The sequence below is a fragment of the Triticum urartu genome, chromosome 3, assembly GCF_003073215.2.
Source record: "Triticum urartu cultivar G1812 chromosome 3, Tu2.1, whole genome shotgun sequence".
Classification (NCBI taxonomy): Eukaryota; Viridiplantae; Streptophyta; class Magnoliopsida; order Poales; family Poaceae; genus Triticum; species Triticum urartu.
This window is the reverse complement of record NC_053024.1, coordinates 436190246-436200667: the sequence shown is the minus strand read 5'-3', so window position 1 is coordinate 436200667 and position 10422 is coordinate 436190246.

Genomic DNA, 10422 nt, shown 5'->3' with positions numbered 1-10422 from the left:
TTGGGCACGCCCCCACCCTCGTGGGAACCTCCCTTCTCTCCTGACGTGGGGTCCAAGTCCATCCGGTAGCTTTCCTTCCAAAAATAACTTCTCCAGTTGATTTCGTTCCGTTTCGACTCCGTTTGATATTCCTTTTCTTCGAAACACTGAAATAGGCAAAAAACAGCAAATCTAGGTTGGGCCTCCAGTTGATAGGTTAGTCCCAAAAATACTATAAAAGTGGATAATAAAGCCCAATATTGCCCAAAACAGTAGATAACATAGCATGGAGCAATCAAAAATTATAGATACGTTGGAGACGTATCAGGAACCATCAAAGAGATTTGGGAGCTTGACTATGTGAAAGTTAAGGTGGCATTATTCAGGTGCGCATGGATCCCTCTTGGTCAGGTAAGGATTGATTAGTACAGGAAGACCTGTGTTAACAGGACAACGATGGCATATCACGCGGACCCATTTCTTCTTGCCAGCGATGCTACACAGATTTTCTTTGTGGATGACCCCTTGCATAAGAACTGCCATTTAGTGATGCATGGGAAGAGAAGGGTACTGGGTGTTGATGATGTTGCCGATGAGGACGAGTATGATGAATTTGATGGTTGCCAGCCAAGGGATCATGCACCCGTGTAACAGAGAAGCGTAAAATCATCATAAAACCCAAGTTCATTCGGGGTCAACGTAATGATCCCAGTTCCCCCATGTACATGGGAATTAAGCCATAGGACTAGTCTTTATGCCTACCCTGCAACTTAATTCGTTCAATTTAGAACTGTCGCGTGTACTGAATTTGTGAGTTATGCCCGGTTTTCTATTGATGTAAGAACCGTTAATTTGTTGACCTTGATATGCTGTCAGCTCAGGCAATGAATATGAACTTTTTTGTTATTATTATAGAGGTAGCACACTCAATTGATGAAAGCCGTTTGCCAACCAAACCCCACCACTCCACCCATGATCCGAGTCGTGCTTTCTGATTGGCCAGAACCCAAACCCCATGGATCGTACGTCTGCACCGTTGGATGCTCCCAGATCGAGCGGCGATCCTCATCCCTTTTGATAGCACATGCAGTTCCAGTTGTAATTTTATTTTTATGCACAAAATGCACGTTAATCAAAAAATGTCTTAAATATAGCTAATGGTGATTGCGTACCGTGGAAATTTTTATGACGCCAAACGATGAAGTCACCGGCCACAGGAGTTTGAATTGACACGTCTCCTTTTGGAAACCATGATCCTTCATGTGAGATGCCCCGGTTTGGAAGGAGCGGTCATCAAAACTTGTGCCAAACTTTACCAAAATTTTTCCACGGGGTCATGAGAGCACGCCACGGGCACACATCGATTTTGATGATGTCTAAACTCCATCTGAATTTCTTGTGATTAAAATACCAACTAGGCCTACGCTAGTGGCCGCACCTCGCGGCCGAAATGTTTGAAACTTCTCCCCGCTTATCGAACAAACGGATGAAAACTCACAAAGCGACACACAAATGATCTGTACACCTTCTTTGCTAGGCTGATAGTAAGGGGGTATCATAGCTAGTATCATGCATGCCAACTAAGCAATTTTGATGAGCTGTCATAGAATTAAATGAAGAAAGAGAGGGTTAAGTATCATATCATTAAAACGTATCATAATAAATGCTATGCTACTATGTGTCATTCATGACAATATAAATAAAGTACTACATATGATACTAGCTAATCTATGATACTATGCATTGGACTAGCCACAGTGGGAGTAACTTCAGTAGTAATATCGAGTCCAACTCAGCAAATTTGCTTATGTGGCAATGAGTTAATGAGGAGAGAGGTAGTTTGAGTAACTTAGTTAGTTACTGTAACATCACATGTCCCAATGCAATATGAGTCTATAACCTAATAAATGACGCTTTGCATGTTACTATACTTATGTTCATTGTTCGGGAATTCGGTAACTGGTAACTGCTCGGTCGACTACTGATTAGCGATTAATCGGTTAATCGGCCATTTAACTGAATTAATCGGTCGATCATTAATCGGCTTCACATGAGAATATATTGGCAACATGTAACTAGTTTTTCATGTATTGTACCACATAATCCAATGCTCACAACTACGTATTGTACATTTATACTAAAATATAATGTTGTAGGCATATAAAAAGCATGGACAAGAGGTACAATTGTTACCTAGACGGTTTGGTCATGATGCATCCAAACCAGAAGGCAACAAACCTATATAATTGATGCTAGATATGCATTTGTATATGCTCTAAAATTGTCAAGATAAATGAGTAAATGACAACCATACATGTGACAACAAGTAGCCACACATGAGACATGATAAGATAAATTAAAATGATAGCCACACAACTTGGCAATATGCAGCCACACATAACAACATAAATAGCAGCCACACATGTGAACATGGAATAATTCACTACAAGGTTCAACACAAATAGCATAACAAGATAAATAACCCCATTTTTTATGGATGCCGCTTCAGTTACCTGACCCATCACTGATTAATCGGTTTGACAACCAGTTAATCGTCTGAGAACTGATTAAATGCCAGTTAATCGGCTTGACCATTTAATGAACCTAGTATGTGATATTCGCCTCAGTTAGGCATTGAGTAGTGATTAAATGGGCATTTAAATGGTAACTCGGCCGAGTTCTTGAACAATGCTTATGTTACTACCCACTATGAAAGGTAGTAACATAGTCTTGGGATATGTGTATGTTACTCTCCATTGTGGCTAGTCTTAGAGCAAGTACAATAGAGTGACATAAGCAGGCTATAAGGAATAGAATAATATATATGTGCTTATTAGTTGGAGGAAAGAGAAGAGGAGAGAGAAGAGAAGCGGGCTCTTGGTTAGTAGAGCCAGTTGCAACACGAGACCCAAGACACTTTGTGAGGATGTAAGGTGGGCCAACAATTGATAAACTAGTACGTATTTAAAACTTATTATTGTACATGACCGCTAAGAGGTTGGCTGTATATGACATGGCAACTTCTTATAGCCGACCGTTGGCAGTATTATTAACCATGCTCTGAGTGAGGTAGCTAGTATATCATAGACTAGCTAGTATCATAATCCCTCCTTTCCATTTTAGGCTGGTTGTAATGGTAGTATCATAAGAGGTGTCATGCATGCCAACTAGACTTTCTGGATGATGTGGCACACAACTAAATGAGGAAAGAGAGGATGTGGTATCATATCATGATACCGTATCATATTAAATGTTGTACTACTTTGTGTAATGCATGATAATTAATAAGGCAACCTAATATACTAACTTATGATACTATGCATTATGGAAGTAGTATCATACACTAGTATATATCATATGCATGATACTAGTATATGATACTCCCTATTACAACCAGCCTTATAGGGCTCAATTAAAAAATCTCACCAACCAAGGTAGATGGTGAGTGGTGGAATACTTTTTGTAGTTTGCAAAAACACCCAATTAATGCTTTTGTTTTCCTCAAAAAAATTATGTTTTCCAATGTATTAATTGCAATACATGCATGCATAAGGTACATGCATTGGTCAACATTCTCTTAATACTTGCATGCAATGATTTAATGCACCTTGGAATCTGAACATGTAATGGGGAACAACCAAATTGAGCCTTATAAAATGGAAAAACTAAAATTTTGAGATAAGCCTATAAACTGGAAAGGAGGGAGTATATATGCATGATACTAGTATATGACCGGTAATACCTCCGTAATGCGCGCATGCATAGTATCATAAGTTAGTATCTTAGGTTGCCTTATTAATTGCCATGCATGACACAAAGTAGTACAACATTTAATATGATACGGTATCATGATATGATACCACACCCTCTCTTTCCTCATTTAACTATGTGCCACATCATCCAAAAAGTCTAATTGGCATGCATCATACTGCTTGATACACCCATATTATGACCAGCCTTATTAGGGTGGCCATAGTGGGGGTATCATAGCCGGTATCATGCACTCGGGAATAGCAAATATGATGATGTGGCAAAGAAGCAGTAACATAGGTAGATACCGTAACATATATATATATAATAAATGCTATACTACTTTGTGTCACGCATGGCCGTAAATACGGTCATCTATGATATGTACTACTCTATGATACTATATATGCACTATGAAGGTACGTACGTAGTATCATACACTAGTATCATATGCATGAAACTATATATAGTATATGATACTCCCCACTATATAAGGTTGGCCATAGTGGTGGTATCATAGCCGACGATGTCATGCACTCGGAAATAGCAAGTATGCTGATGTGGCAAAGAATTAAATATATATAGAGAGGGTTAGAGTAACATATAGGTAGATACCGTATCATGTTAAATGTGATACTAATTTGTGTCATGCATGGCAATAAATATGATCTATGATACTATACTCTATGTATTATACTATGCGCTATAATTAATTAAAGGTAGTATCATACACTAGTATCATATATATATGTACGATACTAGTATATGACACTCTCCACTGTGAGTAGCCTAAGCATATATAGCCTAACTAAACCACACACATGTAGTTGTAGTAGGGTTTTTGACATTAATTAATTATATATGCACTAAAATGCAATGCAAGGTAAGTGCAAAGAATTACTTAAACATAGCAGACGACCTGAAATGGGCCGGAACGATGTAGCTACTAACTGACGATTTGTAGTCTGAAGTGCCACATCTCCTTTTGGAAACTATGATCCTTCTTGTGAGATGTTCCAGTATAGAAGGTGCGAGCACCAAAACTTGTGCCAAACTTTAACAATTTTTTCCATGCCATCGTGAGAGCATGCGATAGTGACCCAAAACTTGTGCCAAACTTTACCAATTTTTTCCATGCGATCGTGAGAGCACGCGATAGTGACACAATGATTTTCGTTATTTTCAGGACTCTATATGCATTTCCTGAAACTAAAATACCAATAAAGCCTACGCCTCTTGCCGAACCCTGCGGACGAACTTTTTGAAGTTTTTTTCCTGTTTCTCGCACAATGAATGAAAACCTGCAAAGCGACACAGAAGTGATCTTGCTAACATGCACGTGTAGTTGCGACTATATATATACACATACAAACAAGATCTTTTTTTGCATATTCATAGTTTGAGATTGCTAGCGAGGCCTGCCGCCTGGTAAAATGTACCAGAAAATCAAACCATATGGTACAAACGTGATTTCTTGCCGTGGAAAAAATTGAAGGCAAAACGATGAACTCATGTTTTCATTCGAACAAAAATATGATGTTAGGTAATGCAAATGTTTTCAAAGAGCATACGGTTCACTCATGAAAGCCGTGTGTCCACTAAACTGTGGCCGGTGCCCCCCTCTGCCACGCGCGCGATTTGAGTCGTGCGTTTTGATTGGCCAGAACCCAAACCCCACGGATCGTATGTCTGCACCGTTGGATTCTCCTTCATCGAACGGCGATCCTCATCCCTTTCGACATCACATGTAAATGTTTTCAAATAGCCCCTCCCCAAAAATGTTTTCAAATAGCACACGGTTCACACACAAAAGCCGTGTGCCTACCAAACCGTCGCCGATGCCCCCTTTGCTGCACGCACGATCTGAGTTGTGCGTTCTGATTGGCCAGAACCCAAACCCCATGGATCATACGTCTACATCGTTGGATGCTCACAGATCGAACGGCAATCCTCACCCCTTTAGACAGGAAATGTAGTCCTGCTAGGAATTTATTTATATGCCAAAATGCATGGTAAATGCCAAAAAATGTCTTACATATAGGACACGAGACCTGAAATGCGCCGGCAAATCAAACCCGTGGTATAATTGTGATTGCATTACATGGGAAAAATTTAGAGGCGAAACGATGAACTCACGTCTTCATTTCAAAATTAGTACGTCTTCATTTCAAACGAAATTATTTTGTTTGTGCACACGAGCTCTTAGAGGCAACCGTTTGCATAGGCCTTTCCGCGCGCGGGGCGACCGAGGATATTTTTCACCCTTTTCACCTAGGCCGCGAACACCCGGAGTCCCCAACACCCCCCACCGTCCGCCCGTGTTTCACTCAACTACTCCACCCAATCTCCATCGCCAGCTCCCCCTCCCCCAGATCCACAGCAGAACCCTCTCCGGCGCCATCGTGCTCACCCTGGCCGCGTGCCCGCTCTTCGGTGTTAGGCCTACCTCCACTAACGTTCCCAACACGCGGCGGCCCGTGCCTCACCGTCTTTGTTTGCTCGCTAGCCACCCTCGAGCATATTGATGCAGTAACCCTCGCCTCTCCGTGGTCCGGCCGGGTTTGCATTAAGAAGCCTGTTAGTTACTGCTCTCCATCGCGGTGAGGCATATTTCCTCGCAATCCCTCTTCCAATTTCGCTCTGTATGTTCTCAAATTTTCTATAAAATAACGGAGAGCATATATATGTTCATTATCTACCTTCCTTACTGCATATAAGTTGTATTTATTCCAATAAGTTACTGCCTATTTACAGATCGCGGGCGCCCGAGTCACACAAACTTAACAAATTAGTCATACATTTTCTAAATTATTGCATGGCATGTTTATAAAGCTTGATGCCAAGTTGTTAGTTTTATGCTTATCCTCCTTTCCTGAGTTTCGCTTGTCTTCTCTGTAGATGCCGAGTAGCAGCGACATCACTCATGTTTCAAGCGATGTATCTTCATCTGATTCAGACAACCCTAGGTCTTCAGCAGATTGTGAGGGATCAAGTAATCTTGAATGGGATAGAGCTGCAGCAATTACCCTTCCGGTCAAGACACAGAGGAACTCTCCAAGGAAGCCCACACAGCAGCCTAAAGGTGTATATGAAGTAACCGAGATTGATTTAAAGTCTTGGGTTCCAACTAAACCAGATAAAGCACGCATGAGGTTCAGGAGTGTGTGTGGATTTGTTGGCAGGGCAAGGCTCGACATTAATCTGCCGGGGTTTCAGAAGGCTAACACAGAAACACGGTGTAGGATAGTCCGGGAGATCATGGATCACTTCAACGTTCTAGAGCAGTGGAGAATGCAGGTGGAACACGCTGCACAGAAGAAGGCAAGGGATGCTTGGAGAAACTGGAAGCACGTGCTGTACAAGAAGTACTTGAGTGAAGGCAAGGAATCAATCCCCGCATACCCCCAAATTATAAAGGCAGACTGGGCAGAATTCAAAAGGGCCAGGCAACTAAAGAGTTTGCAGATAAGAGTTTTAAGCAATCGAAACTTTAGAAGAGGAACATACACCCCCACCATATGGGTGTGGCAGGATACTACGGCATGAAAGTGATATGGGAATAGGAGGACAAAAAGCAGTAGCGGCGGGTGGGAATCCGACCTTTAGTGAAATCAGGGGCGAACGCGCCAGAGACTACTTGCGGGCACGTGCAAAGAGGTGTGATGATGGAACTTATTACTTTGAAAACTCACGTGACGCCGAACTGTATCAAGTGATGTTAGAGGCTTCCAAGATCCCTGGAAGGTTCTACAAGAACTCAGGGCCATGTGACATTCTATCCATTGCTCTAGAAACAAAAGAGCCCCTGGCTGTGCAAGGGGTATAGGTGTTAATGTACCGCACAAGAGGGCTTTAACACTCAACGAAGAAGAGATGCTCAACATGAAAAAAGCGAGGAGTGAAATGAAGTAGAATGGATTGTAGGAAAGGTTGAGGAAGGATATTTATCCAGCTGTTCGAAAGGATGTTGAGGAGTCAATGATGATGCAGAAGACTCTAACACTGACAGATAGCCAACAGATGGGAGGGGAGGCGGGCATGGAGGATGCTGCTTATTGCGCGACAACACTGCACAAGAGTAGCTGTGCATCAGCTGACCCCAGCAACACTGAGACTTCAGCTGCTTGTGATGATGATGCTTATTGCGCGACAACAGTACACAAGAGTAGTTGTGCATCAGCTGACCCTAGCAACACTGAGACTTCAGCTGCTTGTGATGATGCTATATCTGATCTATCTGGAATGAAAGACAGACTGAAGGGCGTGCTTACACATTATGAAGGTACATTAAAATGTGCAACAGCCTGGGTTTGCCCACCCTTCTTGGAAGAGGGCCTCTTCTTGGACAATGTGCCATTGCAGCCGAGCTGTGTGAAGTGCTACGTGACTGAAGTAAAACCTGGATTCAATGACTTTGCCCCGAAGAATGTCCTAGGAGACTTTGATGAGCAAAGGACCTTGGGAGAAACATTGTTACATCACATCCAGTGGCCATGAAATGAAATAGAGTTCATCGATGAGATCCCTGAAGCCCCGCCAAGGGAAACCATTGCCGCCCCTCAACCGGTGACGCTCTCCTTGCCACAGCAGCTCTCGCGGGCTGATGCATCAACCCGTGATCAGCCAACCCGACTTTGTGGCGTACAGGTCATGTCATCCTCCGCCCCAAAGCAGCCAGTGGAAAGGCTTATAACTACTGAAGACGCACCACCGGTTTAGATGCCGGCCGCTGAAGCAGCGGGGGGAGACCCAGCTACAACACATGCTCAGCAGACCAACCAGGTGGAACAGACTGCTAAGCAGTCTGATGCTTCGGAACCGCCTGCTAAGCAGTCTGTAGGTCCAGAATTGACTGCTCATCAGTCCGCCGGTCCGCAGTCACGTGATCAGCATACCAAAGCATCAGCACATCCTGCTCAGCAAACCAACGCGTTGGCACGGCCTCCTCAGCATACCGACAAGTTGGCACCACCTGCGCAGAAACCCTACATAACTTCAACGCATGGTGAGCAGTTCGATGCCTCTGCTCGTACAACCCAGCAGTCTATCACAGCAGAACCGCCAGCTCAGCGGCCCGACATAGATAAACTGTATGCTAAGTAGTTCATCCAAGCTTCACCGTCTACTCCGCAGTCTACCTTGCAGGCAACCAGATGTTCTGCCAGAAATGCTTCAAGTACCAAGAAAGAAGTGGCCAAAAAGGCTACACCCATGACCACGAGGAAGCGTGGCAGGAAAGTGAAGAGGAAAGAGAATGATTGCCTCTTACTTAAAGCACTCATCGCCCAGAACCAAATTAACAACAGCTTGTTCGAATCGGGGAGTAATATTATTTCTGATGCTATGGATGATGAAGAAGTACGTTTGTTGCTTGCTAAAAGTAAGGCAGACGTACTTCAAGCATGCTATTACGTCCATGGCCAGCCATTTCTTGTTGGTGAATACATTGATGAGTGCAGCTCCAGTTGCCGCAAGTTACATGAATATTGCATGGATCTAATGTCAGCATGTCATCATGGTTTGCTAGTCCACTACAGCAGAGATCATTTCCGACACGATGTTGGTTCCATCGATGTGAGTTTCGAGGAATTACATCTCTTCTTCAACTTCAATGTGCTCGATGCCACTCTTGTTAGATGCCTGATTTTGTAAGTACTTAACAAACTCCGATCAACTTCTCCATACAAGGTTGTAAATGATAAATAGCTAACTGCATTTTATTCCTCTTAGGGGATTGAACGCGCAAAGAAGAAAAAGGGAGAGTGTGTATTTCATAGATCCTGCATTAGCAAATGGCACAACAATACATGGTAAGGACCTATGGGACTAGGCCGTTAACACGGTTGTCTGTCTCTTCAAAAACATGTCCCATGCAGAATCATTTCTCTGGCCATATAATGAACGGTATGTCAAGTAAATAACCACACATACACTTATTGTCTTTCAGGTTTCGACAAAACTCATAAGTTCATGGCTTTCTTAATATGTAGCAATCACTGGATATTGGTATTCAGTGTTCCAAACAAGAACACGGTTTACTACATCGATTCTCTCAGAGAGTCAACAAATGCTCAGGATCTGACGCATCTTCAGCAATTCATGGATATGTATTGAATTCTATGATGTTGAAATTAATTTGCTTTCATACCTGGTTCAATAATCGATGTCATCAAAATTCATCACCATTTGCAGTGTGCTCGCATTGTGGAAAAATAAACCAGGGAACCTGTTCAAGAGGGAACTACCTCTACATCACGAGATCATTTCTCCGGTAACACACCGAAATCCGTTATTTTCGGAAAATTTATCCAACAAATCCGTTATTTTATGAAAATTTATCCAAAAGTCTGCAAATACCTTTCCTTATGCTAGTCAAATGTTCAAGCTTCTAAATAAACCTATTTCTATTTTGTCCAAAGAAAAAATAATACATCTAACACCGGTTAGCTTGTTCCTAACAGGACAAAAACATGACTAATTCTGTACAAAAAAAATTCAGTGTCCTCAGCAAGAAGCAGGGACCAACTTTTGTGGATACTATGGTTGCAGACACATGATCTCCATCTGCAAATCTGATGATAGTTGTGACGATCCTCACGAATTAGTGCCAGTAAGTCCATCTTAATTAATATCTTCTACTCCACTCATATGGCACATTCTGATCTTAAAAATACTACAACTCATCTTAAAACC